Source organism: Pinus tabuliformis, chromosome 4_2 (genome assembly GCF_031772625.1).
Source record: "Pinus tabuliformis cultivar Carrire ecotype Pingquan chromosome 4_2, CPIR1, whole genome shotgun sequence".
Classification (NCBI taxonomy): domain Eukaryota; kingdom Viridiplantae; phylum Streptophyta; class Pinopsida; order Pinales; family Pinaceae; genus Pinus; species Pinus tabuliformis.
Window position 1 is genome coordinate 667372046 of NC_142304.1, and position 19455 is coordinate 667391500.

The 19455-nt window shown below is 36.8% G+C and overlaps 2 pseudogenes; both read left to right on the forward strand.

Moving 5' to 3' along the window:
• The first annotated feature begins 8703 nt into the window (after nt 1-8703).
• LOC149171187 (kinesin-like protein KIN-14I pseudogene) lies at nt 8704-10566 on the forward strand (annotated as a pseudogene).
• A 2637-nt stretch (nt 10567-13203) lies between these two features.
• On the forward strand, nt 13204-16230 carry LOC149171188 (kinesin-like protein KIN-14L pseudogene; annotated as a pseudogene).
• Nucleotides 16231-19455: the final 3225 nt, after the last annotated feature.

A 19455-nucleotide genomic window follows, 5' to 3' on the forward strand; every position in this document is an offset into this window, starting at 1 on the left:
AGTATGTGGAGGCCCAATCCGTGTTAGCGCTGTCTAATGTGAAACCGCACAGTGAGAGCATTCATTTATATTTTTCGTACTGTAACACCGCCATATATACCTGAAGGTACGTGGACGAGCTATGATATATTTACGTACATGGAATGAGGTATCACACTTGGAATGTATTGCAAACAATTAATGACAACTGCTATGTTTTACGATGCTGGAACACCTCTCTAGCCTAGAACCTATAAATGTTATTCATCAGGTGAAAATGCTTCATTATGTTAATTGAGATAAATTATAAGTTGATCTTGATTAAGAGTTTGCCTTTCAAGTTCACCGCGTGATGTATTTGAAATTCCTAGAATGCAACTATGATGAGAAACATTCTTTTCATTTGATTTTGAACAATGAAAACCTTAACTACAAGGGATAGAGCAATCAGAATTTTTAATCAAAGAGCAAAGAGCACATATAATGCAGTTTCCCTATAATATTCCTATAAGCACACACAAACCTCTAATAGCATAATGCAAGTTTTTGTTTTCAATTCCCTTAATGTTGAGATGAACAAAAGGAAACTAATGCACATACAATCAATCAATCATTTTGCAAGAAACAAAGACTTTACGACAGTTCATTTTCGAATTGACTATAAGCTAACTTTGACAATGAATTGATAATGATAAACAAATAATTTAAGAAACACTAAACAATCAAGGCCAAAGTAGGGCCAGGAAGAGAAATACAAGTTGATTTCAGAACCACAAGAATCATTGGTCTTTCAGCAAACAACAAGAGAAGAAACTTTGGAAAAATCAAACCAAAGGTGGGTTTTTTAGCCTAAGAGGAATCAGTGCAGGCTAGAGAGGGAGACAGTGTGCTGCAATGCACTGTCTCTAATGTAGGGGTTGCTCTACAGTGCACTGTGTCAAGACAAGCACTTCGCTGGTGCCAGAGAGTTAATTCAAGGGACATTCATGCACAATTTTTGAGTGAAAACACTTCTAGAAGACTGAAATAAGATCAATAAAGCTAATAAAATTCTACTAGGGTGTGATATGATGAGGGTAAGCCACCAAGAATGACAATCGATTCCCCAGTATGGTCGTTAATTTGTTACATGGAATTCACATCTACAAATAAACACATTTTCCCTAGGTGGGTGATCTGGATTTAAACAGGAACACAACAAATTACAGAGATAACAATAAATACAGATATGCATCAGAAATAATACTTCATTTCATTAATGTAAAATACTAAAATATGCTTACAAACAGAAATGGAAATAAGCCAGTTAGGGTGATGGTAGCTTTATCTCTGAGAAGAGATGTGGCAGCTACATGCCTTTGAACTGTGTTACAATGAGGCTCGAAGGCGTATTTATTGTTGAGAAACAATGGAAAACTCTTAACATCCAAAAACCTAACCCTAGAAGATGAAAGGCCAAATTGTGGGCCCCGTTTGGTTAAATTGGTACATCAATTTCCCGGGGTCGTAACTTTGGCACCCTATCTTCGTTTGACGCGTACAATAAATTGTCAGAAAGATCTATCCGAGAACTATAACTTTAGGTAGAGCAACATCGGTCCATGGACCCATGTTGCTCCCAGATTTCATAACAAATGTTGTTTAGGGCCTCAAAACAACTCAGGAAGTTTAGGATCTGAAAAACTGCTAAAAATAGTAAATTGCGCTAGAATTACGGAAACTAAAAAACTTAAAGAGATAGTTGTGGGGGTCCAAGTGGGATAGGTGGGTGGCCACCAACATCCACCTAGATCATTCCTCCCCCCTTAGGAAGCAATGGTCCCCATTGCGTTGAGTTCCTCCATCTGCTGAACTTGGTCCCTAATGAGCTATTCTACAATCTCAGATGTGTCCAGTAATGGTGGGAAGCATGATCGAGAGCAGTACACATTGAACACTTGGTGCAGGAGAAGGAATGGAGGAATTTTGTGCTCCAAAGAATTATTTCCCGCAGCCTTGGTAATGGTGTAAGGACCATGTCGGCATGGTTGGAGTTTATGATGTGCTCTTGTAAGGCGTTCTTTTTGTAGATGCAACCAAACTTTGTTGCCCACCTGAAGCTTGTGTGGTACCCCTGTGGGTGAGGAGAAGTTGTTCCTATGTTCTATCATGACCGTATTCCTTTGCTCCTACTACTGCATGGAGGAACACTTTGCGGGGGTCATGGATGTGGTGACGATATTCCCCTTACTTTGGGAGCGAATCAGACAGAAAATGAATTTCCTAGTCTGGGAGATGAGCTTGCTGCCTTTCTTAGTAGAGATCAAGGAGGTGGCAGTAGGTGGGGCTACCTTCAGTATCCTGTATAATGAATTATTCAAAGAAATAATGACAGCACGAGGCCTTGACTCATACACAACATGTCGCCTCCACAAGTATGGCTGGCGTAATAATACATCACAAACATGCAGAGGTGTAACATCACACAATACCTCGTCTGTAAAGGGCTTGATGTTGTAGGGAAGGAGGCACTACTGGCAAAATTTGAGATCTTGTCCTTCATGAAGCCACCCAATATGTATGGTTGTGGGTGTGGTGTAATTGATAAGCCCAACTGCTTCATGACCTCTGTTGAAATGAGGCTCTTTTGGTTGCCACTGTCGACAATGAATTGCAGCGGCGAACCCTTCACCCACATCTGTGAGTGGAACAGATGCTCCCCCTCCTCTGGATCTTCGGGCTCATTCTTCTGGATCTTTGTGGTGGCAACAGTGACACTGGGCTCCACATCAATGATCTGCTTCCATTTACCCTTCCCTTTGTCGTGTTCTTCCTCAGGGTCAGAACATGCATCTGATTTTGAAGCCTTCAACTCGGCCACCAACGATTGCTTGGTCCGACACTCACTTGTGTTATGAGTGGGACTCTTGTGGAACTCACACCACTTTCCTGTGTCCTTCTTCAACTTAGTGGTGTTGTTCTTTTCTTGCGACTTTGAAGGGTTGTCTTGGGTCACCTCGCCTTGGCTTTGTCCTTTGGTCTTCGGATTTGCAGATCCAAAGTCTCACTTCTTCTATTTGAACTTTTGATCGATTTTGAAAGTGTATCGGTACAACGTGTCGAGCGAGGAGATGTTCAGGAACTCCATCTCTTCCTAGATGTATCTATGTAGGTAGCTGATGTATTTGAGTACCAAATGCAGCTCAAAGTCCTTGATACCTAACTATGTGCGAAGGGTATGAAAAATGTTTGTGAACTCCTGCACATCTTGGTCCCATCCTTGCCGCAGCATGGTCCACTTTATGTATTTGCCCTCATATCTTTTGACAGGGTAGTACTGCTCCTTGATGGAATCCCGAAAGGAATTCTAAGTGGGTGCAGCTGATAACAGTGAGTCCGTACTTTCATCCTTTTTCTCGCAGTAGGTTTCCCACTAGTCCTTGACGTGGGGGGTTACTTTAAGAAGAGCGAAAACAATCTTTTCCCGACTCGAAAATTCATGAATAGAAAAATACCCATCTTGCATATTTAACCATTTATCTACGACATCTACGTCTATTTGACCCTCAAATATGGGGATTTCAAAATTGACTTGTACCTTAAACGGTGTGGCATTTCCAGATTAGCTGTTGGAAGCCGATGCATCGCCTCTGGGTAGCGGCTGAAGGATCTAGGCAAAGCTATCCATCATCACATTCCTTTGTCGCTCGAGGGCTTATTCGAGCAAGATTTTGATAGGATCTCCTACCCCCTCATATTTCTTCTCATCCGCCATGGGAGACCGTCGAGATTTGCGAGCTTGATCTTGCAAAGGTTCAACCAGTTCAAGCCCTAACTCCTTATATCCCAACATCGTTGGGGACATGCAAAGAAAAACAGAGAAAAAGCATACCGCTCTGATACCATTGATTCATATTTAAATAGGGACACAACAAATTACAGAGATAACCATAAACATAGATATGCAACGGAAATAATACTTCATTTCATTAACGTAAAACACTCAAATATGCTTACAAACAGAAATGGAAATAAGCCAGCTAGGCTGATGGTAGCTTTATCTCTGAGAAGAGATGTGGTGGCTACATGCCTTTTAATTGTGTTACAATGGGGCTCGAAGGCCTATTTATTGTTAAGAAACAATGTAAAACCCTTAACATCCCAAAACCTAACCCTAGAAGATGAAACGCCAAATTGTGGGCCCCGTTTGGGTACATTGGTACATCAATTTCCCGGGGTTGTAACTTTGGCACCTGATCTCTGTTTGATGCACACAATAGCTCATTAGAAAGATCTATCCGAGAACTATAACTTTGGGAAGAGCAACATCGGTCCATGGAACCATGTTGCTCTCAGATTTCCCAAGAAACATCGTTTAGGGCCTCAAAACGGCTCTGGAAGTTCAGGACTTGAAAAACTGCTAAAAGTAATAAATTGTGCTACAATTACGGAAACTAAAAAACTGAACGAGACAGTTTTGGGGGTCATAGGTGGGTGGCCACCAACATCCACCTGGATCAGTGGGTGACTACAACTAGAACAACAGAAAGAAAGTAGTTTAACCTTTTCTTATAGAAGATAGATGAGATGGAGGAACTTACTTGTTGCCTTTCACTTCCTAAATCTCTTTTGAATCGCTCTCGTCGCTCCCACTTGAACTAAATCCGCTCAAAAGGTACCTGCATCAAGAGAAATAGAAACAAGAAATGATCAAAGCATACATGATCTATCAACTATAAAACAATGGAATTGAAGACATTGAAACACATAATCATCACATATATGAACAATCATATGAGAAAAGGAATAAGCTCTTTATTAATGTAGAAGGAAGAGTATCACCCAATATAGTTCGATTCTGTGCCACTCCTCCAGCTTCAGTTCAACCCTTGCCACATCAAAAGCACAACACTCCAGCAGCATAACATTGCTTAACATAAACTCAATCCTCAAACCAACAAAATTTCCTTACAAACTTCAGATTCTAGCCCCCTTGATCACTATGATGAGTGCTCAATTTATAGGAAATGGAGGTGGTTTTGTCATAAATGATGGTATTGAATGGCCTTCCAAGCTTGGAGATAGTTTCCATGGAGCAAGGGATGAGAGGATAGGACTTTAATGGATCCTTAGCCTATCCAATTTCGAGCTCATAGGAGGAGATAAGATATGGGAACCTTTTAGAATAATCTAGAATGAAGGAATATTCCCAAAACCCTATGCAAATTTCTCTCAATCTCGCCCAGCACAGGCTAAATAGGGCCTAAGTGCATTGCAGTGCAAGACACAGTGGCCCGGCCTACTTTGCAGCGCACTGTCTCAAGGCTTGAGCTTCACTGGTGTCCCAAGGAGGCATTTCAAGAAGGCTCACTAAAACTAGTGGGGTGCTAAAGTTCAACAGAGGGTAGTTTTCTAGTGACCTGTAGTATTTTGAACCAGATAATTGAATAATTAAAAATCCCTTTCAATTTCTTGTAGACAGAGTTTGAATTCCTTAATAAGAATGCAAGCAGCACTAGAACTGACCACTATGAGCGGAGAGTGAAAGGAGAGCAGGAACTGAGCAAGCTCGCCATTTTTCCTTTATCCAAACGAAATGAAAGTGTTTCGTCATGGAGCACATTCAGAGGTGGCCTGCCCCACTTCCTGTATTGTTTGTTAGGTGATACGAGTTTGGAATGCGGCTTTGCCTTTATGAGTACATTGAAGCAGCTTGACGCCTGGGTAAATGATGCCAATCCATCAACATTATCTGCTGCTCACAAGAATCGCATCTAATAAAAGCAAATACAACAACTAGGTGAAATTCATAATTATAATGAAGGCCTCTAGCGTTTTCTGGATCATGAAACATTCAATCCACTACAAAATCTATCTACAAAGCAAATAAAAATGGAACAAAGATAAATCAAAAGCCAAATTGATAGGTAGGCGGTGCATGTATTAAGATACCAGGCGCCTTCCTCTGTCTGATGTGTATATCCTTACAAGCCAACCTAGGTGTACAGGCAAGTGTTGTTTTAGGTAAACAAATTCTAGTAGAGCTATTATAGTAGATTTAGTATAGAAATAGGAAAAGTTTCTAATTTTTTCTAGTTATTGCAGTAGAGTTAGTATAGAAATAGGAAAAATTTCTAATTTTTTTCTGTCAAGAAGTTGAAGCCAAAGTTGTCAAACCCAAAACCCTTTAATAAGAGTAAGAAAAAGTTGAAGCCAGAGCTATCAAAACCCTTTAATTAGAGTAGAAGAAGTAGAAGAAGACGTTGTCAAGATAATTTACCCAAAAGCCAAGTTGAAGCCCAAGCTGTCAAAACCCTTTAATTAGAGCAGAAGAAGTTGTTGCTAAACTATCATTCTTGTAATCATTCCTACAGGTTCAGCAAAAGAAGCTGTTGTTGCTAGACTATCATTCCTGCAGGCTCAGTAGAAGAAGCTATTGTTGCGAAACTATCATTCCTGCAGGTTCAACAGAAGACGCTATTGTTGCTAAACTATCATTCCTGCAGGCTCAACAGAAGAAGTTGTTGTTGCTAAACTATCATTCCTGCATGCTCTTAAGTGTTTGTCACCAAAAAACATGCTCTTAAGTGGTCGCCACCAGAAAGCATAACTTCTCACCATCAGAAAACATTGCTGCAATTGCGAGTGTAATTGAAGCAATTGCCACTATTCCATCCAAAAATAGTGAATGAACAAGAGTGAATAAACAGAAATATTGTGTAGCAAACATTGAAGCAATTGTGACTATTTGAACCAAGAGCCAAATTAGAAATATCGCCAAATCAGAAATTTCAGAAATATTGTTGTGTAGCAGTGTTCCCTGCCAGATCGGGTTCTCATGAAAACACCAATTGTCAATAATTGTCAAGTATGGTTCTCATGAAAACACCAATTGTCAAGTATGATTCTCATGAAAACACCAATTGTCAAGTATGGTTCTCATGCAAACCAAAATTTTGACACAACAATAGTTCTCTAGACACATCAAAAACACATATTTAAAATAAAAAATTATAATATCTCAATCTTATTGAAAGTCCAAGATATATGTTACAAATATTTAATGTCTATGAATTAATGTTAACATTAGAACAACAATAATCCATATGAACATTTATATGATGTCTTTACTCATTAGTTTAAGTTTCAAAACGAAAAATGGTTCATTTAAATTGCTTTTAAATTGCCTTGGCCTCGATATGAGGCCAAATAAGATGATGAATCCTTTAATTGGTTAAAAAGAAATATTTGATTTCACTCATTGGTTAAAAAGAAAAAGCATTTCATTAATATAAACGAACTACGATTAAAATAGAAAAACAATCATTGATTTAAGTGTCATACTAATTCTTATCAGAAAATCGATCGCTATAGTTCCTGCCAGGCCCTTTGGGTAGGGACCAATAATATTACAACTAAGTATTTGAAACGATATAAATTTTAATATAATTAAAATAAATTTAAATGTATTGATTTCATCTTTTAAATAAATATGACCCTAAGATAATAAATTTATAAAATTGAAACTTTATTTTAAATATTTCTTTTACAAAACATATATAGAGGGCGTAGAATTATAATATTTTGAAGGGGCATGTCATTAAATGCAATGTAATGATAAAGTTGGTAAGCATGGGAAGTTTAAAAATAATATAATTAAATTCCTCTGTTATTCGTGTTAACAAAGGGGTGTTGTTTGTTGTAAAGATAACAGTAATTTAATATTGAGATTAGAATTTTTGGGATAAATAAAATATATTAAATGTTTAAATATGTTAGTATATTGTAATGATTTATAAGGTTAGTGAGGGGTGACAAGAGAGAGGGGTTTTTTTATGGTTTTAAAGAAGTTAAAGTTGCAGAGTATTTATGGGGTTTAGGATATATGATAAACAACCAAACTGAAACTAAGTTTATGTTTGTTAATAGGAGATTCAATTAGACAAAGAAAATGAAATAGGTTCTTTAATTGTTTTGGGAGACCCTCTTTCTTATTCAACATTTAGTGAAGGGCTCCCATCTCATGGACAAAATATTAGAAAATATGACAAAGAATTAGGAAAGTATTAAAAAGTTTATTTTCAATAGCATATTTCCATTTTCTCTGTGATCTCAATAAAAATACAGACTTATGTGCTGATGAAAATTGTAAATTCAATTTGAGAGATTTAAAAATCGATGCTCAAATCAACTCCTTTCTTATTCTTTAAAGCTAAATAAATTAACAATACACACTTATAAAAGATTGGTTGTTATTCTTTAAAGCTAAATAAATTAACATTACACACTTATAAAAGATTGCATTATCGGAGCCAAGGTAGGTCCACGGGAAGTTATGACGTGTTTATGCGACTAAGGTCGTTGGGCTTCTCGTCGGCTTCGGATGTGTTTGAGGCTCAACATTTGACTTGACCGTTGGGATTGGACTTGTTCAGTCTTCTCTACTAATACTAAAGAAATTCCCATTAAAATTCTCATATAAGCTCTCCTTTCGCACCCATTCCGAAAACAGTCCTCTTTGCGAATGAAAACAAGTTACCTAAAGCATCGAGTGTTTTGAATTTATTCTCGAGAAAGAGAGTTCAAGGCCTGGTTGAATTCGATTGATTGATCAGTTGCTGTATCTGTAGTAAATGGTACATACCCACTTGCTGAACCGCACTGATTGAGTTCGCATTCAGGGCCAAGCCTCTCCAGTTGCGGTTTTTCAGTTTTCTATTGAGATTTGTCGAATAAGAGGAAAAAATGTCTCTGGAACCAGATTCTACTCCCAGCAGGGTCCCTCTCCCATTGGTTTCCAGCACTTCTCCCTATCCTCCTCCCAGAAATTCGTTCTGTCAGAGAAGGCACGAGGCATTTTCCGACGATATGTTCAGGAGTGCCACGGACTTACAGGTTTCTAGCGCAGAAAGTAGTGGATCGCAAGGTCGTTTGGCTTCACTGAAAGCAGAGGAAGCAGCTAATAGGAGGTTTCAAGCTACGGCATGGATAAAGAGCATGGTTGGTTCTCTAGATATACCATGCGAGCCATCGGAGGAGGAGTTTCGTCTTTGCTTGAGAAATGGGATCATATTATGTAATCTTATCAACAAGGTTCAGCCAGGCGCAGTGTCTAAGGTCGTTGCAAATCATGTTTCATCACTTCCTCCTGAAGGACGGCCTTTATCTGCTTATCAATATTTTGAGAATGTTAGGAATTTTCTTGTAGCTGCTGAAGAGATGAAGTTACCTACTTTTGAAGCTACTCATTTAGAGCAGGAAAGCTTGCGGCCGGGTTCTACGACAAAGATTGTTGACTGTATATTGGCGCTGAAATCTTATTATGAATGGAAACAGTGTGCAGGAAATGGCTCTTGGAAATATGCAGGCCCTTTGAGGTCCCCCATGATTCCACGAAGCACAGGAAATTTCCTTCAACGCTCAACTCCTTGTGTGCCTGTAAGGGACACTGAAACTCTGCCAGACCTATCAGTTATAAGCATGGATGACGGAGAAAAACGACTCGGTGACATCTTTCAATCTAAAGACACAATGGGAGCTTGGTTAAAGCGGTTTGCTGTAGAAATGACAAATGACAAGGAAAAAGTTGATCAGAACTTTGTTGAAGCCATACAAACTGCTGCACCGGGCTCGATGCAAGCATTCATGAATCTTATCATTGCAATTTTTGCAGAAAATAAACAAGACAAATTTTCCTTGATTCAGAAAAGCCAGGATCAAGACAGTCAGCTCGTTTTGGATTCTCCAGACCAGAAAAATGGTGACTGTTCACCTTTTCAAAGTCAGGATCCAAAACCTTTGCATATAAGTCAGGAACATCAGATGCGTTTGGAAGCACAAAGAAAAGAAGTCAAGGACATAAGAGACTTATTACTTAGAGCACGGGAAGATGTACAAAGGTTTCAGGCAGAGTGGCGAAAGCATTTTGAATTGCTTGATAACCAGGTCGCAGGAATTTTTAATGCTGCTAGTGGATATCACAGAGTTCTGGAAGAAAACAAGATCCTTTATAATAGCCTTCAAGAACTCAAAGGAAGCATAAGGGTATACTGCAGAATCCGACCCCATTTTGGAGGTCAATCTGAAGCTCACAGTGCAGTGGAATTGATTGGAGAGGATGGATCCCTCCTGGTCAATACATCCAAAATGGGCAAAGATGTCCAGAGGATATTCAATTTTAATAAGGTTTTTGGGCCATCTTCTACACAAGAAGAAATTTACATGGATACACAGCCATTGATCCGATCTGTAATGGATGGTTACAATGTCTGCATTTTTGCATATGGTCAAACAGGATCTGGGAAAACCCACACCATGAGCGGTCCAACAGGTGCTTCTGAAAAAGAGATGGGAGTCAACTATAGAGCACTCAGTGACCTCTTCGAGTTGTCTCAAAAGAGGAAAGATATAATGGTGTATGAAGTCTCCGTCCAGATGATAGAGGTATACAACGAACAAGTGAGGGATCTTCTCGGAGCACTGACCTCAAGCAAGAAATTAGATATTCGAAATAATGGTCATAAGGGATTTAATGTACCGGATGCCAACCTAGGTGTACATGCAAGTGTTGTTTTAGGTAAACAAATTCTAGTAGAGTTATTCCAGTAGATTTAGTATAGAAATAGGAAAAGTTTCTAATTTTTTCTAGTTATTGCAGTAGAGTTAGTATAGAAATAGGAAAAATTTCTAATTTTTTCTGTCAAGAAGTTGAAGCCAAAGTTGTCAAACCCAAAACCCTTTAATAAGAGTAAGAAAAAGTTGAAGCCAGAGCTATCAAAACCCTTTAATTAGAGTAGAAGGATTAGAAGAAGACGTTGTCAAGATAATTTACCCAAAAGCCAAGTTGAACCCCAGTTGAAGCCCAAGCTGTCAAAACCCTTTAATTAGAGCAGAAGAAGTTGTTGCTAAACTATCATTCTTGTAATCATTCCTACAGGTTGAGCAAAAGAAGCTGTTGTTGCTAAACTATCATTCCTGCAGGCTCAGTAGAAGAAGCTATTGTTGCGAAACTATCATTCCTGCAGGTTCAACAGAAGACGCTATTGTTGCTAAATTGTCATTCCTGCAGGCTGAACAGAAGAAGCTGTTGTTGCTAGACTATCATTCCTGCATGCTCTTAAGTGTTTGCCACCAAAAAACATGCTATTAAGTGGTCGCCACTAGAAAACATAAGTTCTCACCACCAGAAAACATTGCTGCAATTGCGAGTGTAATTGAAGCAATTGCCACTATTCCATCCAAAAATAGTGAATGAACAAGAGTGAATAAATGAAAATATTGTGTAGCAAACATTGAAGCAATTGTGACTATTTGAACCAAGAGCCAAATTAGAAATATCGCCAAATCAGAAATTTCAGAAATATTGTTGTGTAGCAGTGTTCCCTGCCAGATCGGGTTCTCATGAAAACAACAATTGTCAATAATTGTCAGGTATGGTTCTCATGCAAACCACAATTTTGACACAACAGTAGTTCTCTAGACACATCAAAAACACATATTTAAAATAAAAAATTATAATATCTCAATCTTATTGAAACTCCAAGATATATGTTACAAATATTTAATGTCTATGAATTAATGTTAACATTAGACCAACAATAATCCATATGAACATTTATATGATGTCTTTACTCATTAGTTTAAGTTTCAAATGAAAAATGGTTCATTTAAATTGCTTTTAAATTGCCTTGGCCTCGATATGAGGCCAAATAAGATGATGAATCCTTTAATTGGTTAAAAAGAAATATTTGATTTCACTCATTGGTTAAAAAGAAAAAGCATTTCATTAATATAAACGAACTGCGATTAAAATAGAAAAAACAATCATTGATTTAAGTGTCGGACTAATGCTTATCAGAAAATCGATTGCTATAGTCCCTGCAAGGCCCTTTGGGTAGGGACTAATAATATTACAACTAAGTATTTGAAACGAATCAAATTTTAATACAATTAAATTAAATTTAAATGTATTGATTTCATGTTTTAAATAAATATTACCCTAAGATAATAAATTTATAAAATTGAAACTTTATTTTAAATATTTCTTTTACAAAACATATATAGAGGGTGTAGAATTATAATATCTTGAAGGGGCATGTCATTAAATGCAATGTAATGATAAAGTTGGTAAGCATGGGAAGTTTAAAAATAATATAATTAAATTCCTCTGTTATTCGTGTTAACAAAGGGGTGTTGTTTGTTGTAAAGATAATAGTAATTTAATATTGAGATTAGAATTTTTGGCATAAATAAAATATATTAAATGTTTAAATATGTTAGTATATTGTAATAATTTATAAGGTTAGTGAGGGGTGACAAGAGAGAGGGGTTTTTTTATGGTTTTAAAGAAGTTAAAGTTGCAGAGTATTTATGGGGTTTAGGATATATGATAAACAACCAAACTGAAACTAAGTTTATGTTTGTTAATAGGAGATTCAATTAGACAAAGAAAATGAAATAGGTTCTTTAATTGTTTTGGGAGACCCTCTTTCTTATTCAACATTTAGTGAAGGGCTCCCATCTCATGGACAAAATATTAGAAAATATGACAAAGAATTAGGAAAGTATTAAAAAGTTTATTTTCAATAGCATATTTCCATTTTCTCTGTGATCTCAATAAAAATACAGACTTATGTGCTGATGAAAATTGTAAATTCAATTTGAGAGATTTAAAAATCGATGCTCAAATCAACTCCTTTCTTATTCTTTAAAGCTAAATAAATTAACAATACACACTTATAAAAGATTGGTTGTTATTCTTTAAAGCTAAATAAATTAACATTACACACTTATAAAAGATTGCATTATCGGAGCCAAGGTAGGTCCACGGGAAGTTATGACGTGTTTATGCGACTAAGGTCGTTGGGCTTCTCGTCGGCTTCGGATGTGTTTGAGGCTCAACATTTGACTTGACCGTTGGGATTGGACTTGTTCAGTCTTCTCTACTAATACTAAAGAAATTCCCATTAAAATTCTCATATAAGCTCTCCTTTCGCACCCATTCCGAAAACAGTCCTCTTTGCGAATGAAAACAAGTTACCTAAAGCATCGAGTGTTTTGAATTTATTCTCGAGAAAGAGAGTTCAAGGCCTGGTTGAATTCGATTGATTGATCAGTTGCTGTATCTGTAGTAAATGGTACATACCCACTTGCTGAACCGCACTGATTGAGTTCGCATTCAGGGCCAAGCCTCTCCAGTTGCGGTTTTTCAGTTTTCTATTGAGATTTGTCGAATAAGAGGAAAAAATGTCTCTGGAACCAGATTCTACTCCCAGCAGGGTCCCTCTCCCATTGGTTTCCAGCACTTCTCCCTATCCTCCTCCCAGAAATTCGTTCTGTCAGAGAAGGCACGAGGCATTTTCCGACGATATGTTCAGGAGTGCCACGGACTTACAGGTTTCTAGCGCAGAAAGTAGTGGATCGCAAGGTCGTTTGGCTTCACTGAAAGCAGAGGAAGCAGCTAATAGGAGGTTTCAAGCTACGGCATGGATAAAGAGCATGGTTGGTTCTCTAGATATACCATGCGAGCCATCGGAGGAGGAGTTTCGTCTTTGCTTGAGAAATGGGATCATATTATGTAATCTTATCAACAAGGTTCAGCCAGGCGCAGTGTCTAAGGTCGTTGCAAATCATGTTTCATCACTTCCTCCTGAAGGACGGCCTTTATCTGCTTATCAATATTTTGAGAATGTTAGGAATTTTCTTGTAGCTGCTGAAGAGATGAAGTTACCTACTTTTGAAGCTACTCATTTAGAGCAGGAAAGCTTGCGGCCGGGTTCTACGACAAAGATTGTTGACTGTATATTGGCGCTGAAATCTTATTATGAATGGAAACAGTGTGCAGGAAATGGCTCTTGGAAATATGCAGGCCCTTTGAGGTCCCCCATGATTCCACGAAGCACAGGAAATTTCCTTCAACGCTCAACTCCTTGTGTGCCTGTAAGGGACACTGAAACTCTGCCAGACCTATCAGTTATAAGCATGGATGACGGAGAAAAACGACTCGGTGACATCTTTCAATCTAAAGACACAATGGGAGCTTGGTTAAAGCGGTTTGCTGTAGAAATGACAAATGACAAGGAAAAAGTTGATCAGAACTTTGTTGAAGCCATACAAACTGCTGCACCGGGCTCGATGCAAGCATTCATGAATCTTATCATTGCAATTTTTGCAGAAAATAAACAAGACAAATTTTCCTTGATTCAGAAAAGCCAGGATCAAGACAGTCAGCTCGTTTTGGATTCTCCAGACCAGAAAAATGGTGACTGTTCACCTTTTCAAAGTCAGGATCCAAAACCTTTGCATATAAGTCAGGAACATCAGATGCGTTTGGAAGCACAAAGAAAAGAAGTCAAGGACATAAGAGACTTATTACTTAGAGCACGGGAAGATGTACAAAGGTTTCAGGCAGAGTGGCGAAAGCATTTTGAATTGCTTGATAACCAGGTCGCAGGAATTTTTAATGCTGCTAGTGGATATCACAGAGTTCTGGAAGAAAACAAGATCCTTTATAATAGCCTTCAAGAACTCAAAGGAAGCATAAGGGTATACTGCAGAATCCGACCCCATTTTGGAGGTCAATCTGAAGCTCACAGTGCAGTGGAATTGATTGGAGAGGATGGATCCCTCCTGGTCAATACATCCAAAATGGGCAAAGATGTCCAGAGGATATTCAATTTTAATAAGGTTTTTGGGCCATCTTCTACACAAGAAGAAATTTACATGGATACACAGCCATTGATCCGATCTGTAATGGATGGTTACAATGTCTGCATTTTTGCATATGGTCAAACAGGATCTGGGAAAACCCACACCATGAGCGGTCCAACAGGTGCTTCTGAAAAAGAGATGGGAGTCAACTATAGAGCACTCAGTGACCTCTTCGAGTTGTCTCAAAAGAGGAAAGATATAATGGTGTATGAAGTCTCCGTCCAGATGATAGAGGTATACAACGAACAAGTGAGGGATCTTCTCGGAGCACTGACCTCAAGCAAGAAATTAGATATTCGAAATAATGGTCATAAGGGATTTAATGTACCGGATGCTATACTTATGCCTGTTAAAGCAACTTCTGATGTTTTGGATTTGATGAATTTAGGCAAAAAGAATCGCACTGTTAGCTATACTGCACTAAATGACCGCAGCAGTCGTTCTCACAGTGTGTTGACTGTACATGTGCAAGGTACAGATCGTGTTTCTGGGTGTAACCTTCATAGCTGCCTTAATTTGGTAGATCTTGCTGGAAGTGAGAGGGTAGATAAATCTGAAGTAACTGGAGATCGTTTGAAGGAGGCACAATACATAAACAAGTCCCTTTCATCTCTAGCAGACGTAATTGCAGCATTGGCACAGAGGAATTCGCATGTGCCATATCGAAATAGCAAATTGACTCAATTGCTTCAGGATTCATTAGGGGGCAAGGCAAAGACTCTGATGTTTGTTCACATAAGTGCTGAACCGGATTCATATGGAGAGACAATAAGCACCCTTAAATTCGCTGAACGGGTGTCCTCTGTTGAACTTGGTGCTGCACGTTTGAATAAAGAAAGTGGAGAAGTTCGTGAGCTTAGAGAGCAGGTAGACAGTTTGAAGAAGGCGTTGGCGAGGAAAGAAGCAGAAGTAGCACAGTTACAGAATGCGAGAGAATCTCCACTTATTGACAAACACAAACTCCAAACGCCAGTGCGAAATCGTAGATGGAGCCTTGAAGCGCCTGGAATAAGCAAATTTGAGGTACAAGATGGTATTTATAATTTTGGGGTGGGTACCCAAGATGACAAGTTAGTAGATTCAGGGGAGAGATCCAAGCTTAATAAGACGCCGATAGGTAAACAAAATGGCAACCGTCGGAGCAGTCTGGGAAATGACCGTACAGACGGTGAAATAAATACAGTAACTGATACTGTGGCTCCATTCGCATCGAAAAAGACTTCTCAAATTAAAAAGTCACTACAGTCCTTTGGAAAACTAATCAATGGTGAAAAAAGATCTACAATTCAAGTTGAATTATCACCCCCTGTCTGTAGCGGTGAGCGAAGATTATCTATTGGTGGACAGAGCCAACCCTTCTCAAACAGGCAGCAGCCACTTACAGTGGTCGACAATTCAGAAAGTGGTCGCCATAGGCGAAATTCACTTGAGGGAAAAGCACCCGTGGGATCGAAGATAACAGCTTCTCCAAACGGGCATGCAGGGCGAACTTGCAAGACACCACCTGATCAGCAGGCGATGAAGGCGGGAAAACCTGATGTAATAACCTTCAAAAAGAGATAAACTCTGCACCAGGGTTGGAATTTGACGGTCATTGTGATAAACTCTACTGTAGGTTTGGAATTTGACGGTCATTTGACTTTATTTTATATAAATGGTTGGCTGAGATTAAAATTTGTGTAGACCGTCAACCAGACTTGCTGAAAGATATTATTCATGTCTCGTGCTCTTGAGAGCTTGGTTATTATTAACTATTTTAGCTTTATTATTTTGGGATTGGAATTAAGTATAACATCTTTTAAAGAATTGTAGATTTGTGTGGATTGAATTTTATTATTATTATTATTATTATTATTATGTATAAATCAATTTAGTATGTTTTAAATTTTTTCTAATTTTAAACCATTAAAATTGGATAACTAATTTTTTTTTAAATTAGTGTTTTTTTAATGATGTTTTAGTTAAAAATATATTTGAAATATATTTAGTAAATTGCTTTCTATAATATTTTAATATTTTATTCTATTTTTTTTAATATATAGGGGAAAATGATTATAATTTAGTTTTGGAACTCACATTAATGCAGGATGACTCATCATGGTTATTCAAGAAAAACCACGCTCTGGAATTACGCTATTAGTAGTTTGAGTTTGGCTTTCACTCTTACCAAATGTCTGGCTTTCACTCTTACCAAATGTCTGGCTTTGAGTCTTGGGCTATTAACCTATTTCCTTACATTCCATGAAATCAAAATCTTAGCCAAACAAAATCAATTTTAAGACATACTATAAAGCTAAAAAGAAATTGAAAGGAGACAAAGCAATCTCAACAGGGATGATCAGTGGAAGATTAGCAGTTGTTAGATCCATGCCCACGATTAGCAGTTGTTTGATCCCTGCCCTTTCCTCTTTCCTTTTTCGTTCTGCTTGGTTTTCCTTTCTAGCTTTATTCCCTCGTCTTTTCGATTATTTGAATTCACCTAATTTCTCTTTTCTATTTGAATTATTGTTTTTCCTTTCTTGCTACTCATTACCATTTTTTATTCATAATATTCATATTTTTATTTTTCGTAAAAGAATAATAAAATTTCCCTTATTTTTATTTATTATGCTCTTAATTAATTTACTTCTTTAATAATTTTAATAATTTTAGTTATAGATGATATATAAATAAATATGTCTGAAAAAATCATAAGTATATATAATATAATTGACTTAGGAAATCATTCATCTAAATAAAAATAGATATAATTAAAAAACATATAAACTAATTAAACAATAAACTTTTATCCTATCTTATCCCATAATCCTTCATATAAGAGTATTATTATAAATTGATTTTATTTAAATTAAAAGATGAAAAGACATTTGGTTAAGTATATATTTATATAAATAATGTTGATAAATAAGTTAACTAATTAATTTATTTAGGTAATAAACATTTATTTATCCCATAATAATATAAGTTTATTTAGTTTTAAATTAAAGAATTTAGATGATTTATTAAGTTTAAAGTCCTTAATTTAAGTTTATTATTAGCGGTTTCATTTAGTTACAGATAGACTTAAATTAAATAAATCCAACAAATTAACTAATTAATAAAATTTCTGCTAATTCTAGGTTGAGTAAATTCTAGTTGTAGTCCACTCAATTATAGTTGTTTCCTTTGGTCAAAAGTAGTCATTTCTAGTCATTGGAATGAGAAGTCCCTCTATTCAACTTCTTGTCATAATCTGGTTCTTCCACACTCGCTGGTTCAAAATGTGTGGACCTATGAAATATATGTGATTATTGCCGAAAACATGTCTTAAAAAGAAAATGGTCAAAAATTCCAATTTATTTTATAAAATTTGTAAGAAGTGTGTATATATTTAACTAAACACAATTCTTTTATAAAAATTTTAAGAGTGTGTATCTATTTAACTATCAGTGTCGTTTATGTTTTACTTTATCCATCACCAACAATGTGTGTTACTTAAACACATACTTGTAATACATTAAGTGGGTTAAGCATTCACCTATGAAATATAATGTGATTATTGCCCAAAATATGTCTTAAGCATTCAAGTAAAAACCAAAATATAATTTATTAATTGTACAATTTGATCATCTCAATGAAACGAATTTAAAACATCACTAGAAACTATTTATTTTTTATTAAAATTAATAAATGTAGAAATAATGTTGAAGAAGTCAATTGTAAACATAATAATAATGTAAATATCTTACTTTGGAAAGGTTTCTTGACAAAGCCATCTAGAAATGACATTTGTTTGGCTCTTTTATGCTTTAGGATTTATTACAAATAGATACTATAAACTTATAGATAACAATTTTGCTTTTTTTATTCCTAGCCTTCACATTCTTAGTCTTTCTATATTTTCTTTTGTGCCATTAATATTGCAAGCTTCCAATTTTCCATGGGTAAATCTATTTAGGCCCATTTTCAACTTTGATTGATTTTCTTTCTCATTGATGCAACTTGAGGTGGATGTGAATGGACCATACCAATTGAAGAGACATCCCAAGTGAATTCAAATATGCACACACATAGAAAGAAAAACATATTTTTAATAAATAGGAATTAAGATATTTGCAACTTGCACAAAAGCACCTATAGCCTAAGGACACACAACCACGTAACACCTATAGCCTTAGGAAACACAACCATGGAAAATGTATCTGAGATCATTCAACAAAGGTTCTTACCTAGTCTCCTTAAATATAAGTCTACAAAACTAAGGGATCAATAAGCGTCTAGCCTAATAGAGACTTTATATCAAATAATGACATTTATATATATATACCCACAACATAACAAATTTGGATTGGTTTGAAATGTTCTGTTCATGATGAGATCTCATAAGATGGTCGACCTTAATATGATTGAATTCCTAGGGACAAGGGGAAGAAAACATATGTAGTTCATACTCCTTAGAAGGAATATCGTTCAATAACTCAGAATTCGTTCACTTGATCAGGGTAAGTTTTATTACAATCCAAGTCTAAATAGTTTCCTTGAAATTCAATGAATATGCATCTATGATCTATCTCTTATGCAAACATCGTTAAAATTCCCACTTGAATGAAACAATCAACGAATCCATGAGTGTGTTAGTGCATCATCGAACCTACGTGGCTGAAAAAACAAAACCTCTTCCTTGTCATAATAAATTTGGACAACAATATTGCTTGTTGCAACTTGCTCTCCCTAAGTGTATTGGCCACCCACCTTTATTGGATTGTTTGGGCCAGAGGTCTGTCACAGTATCACCGACTCACCACTCAC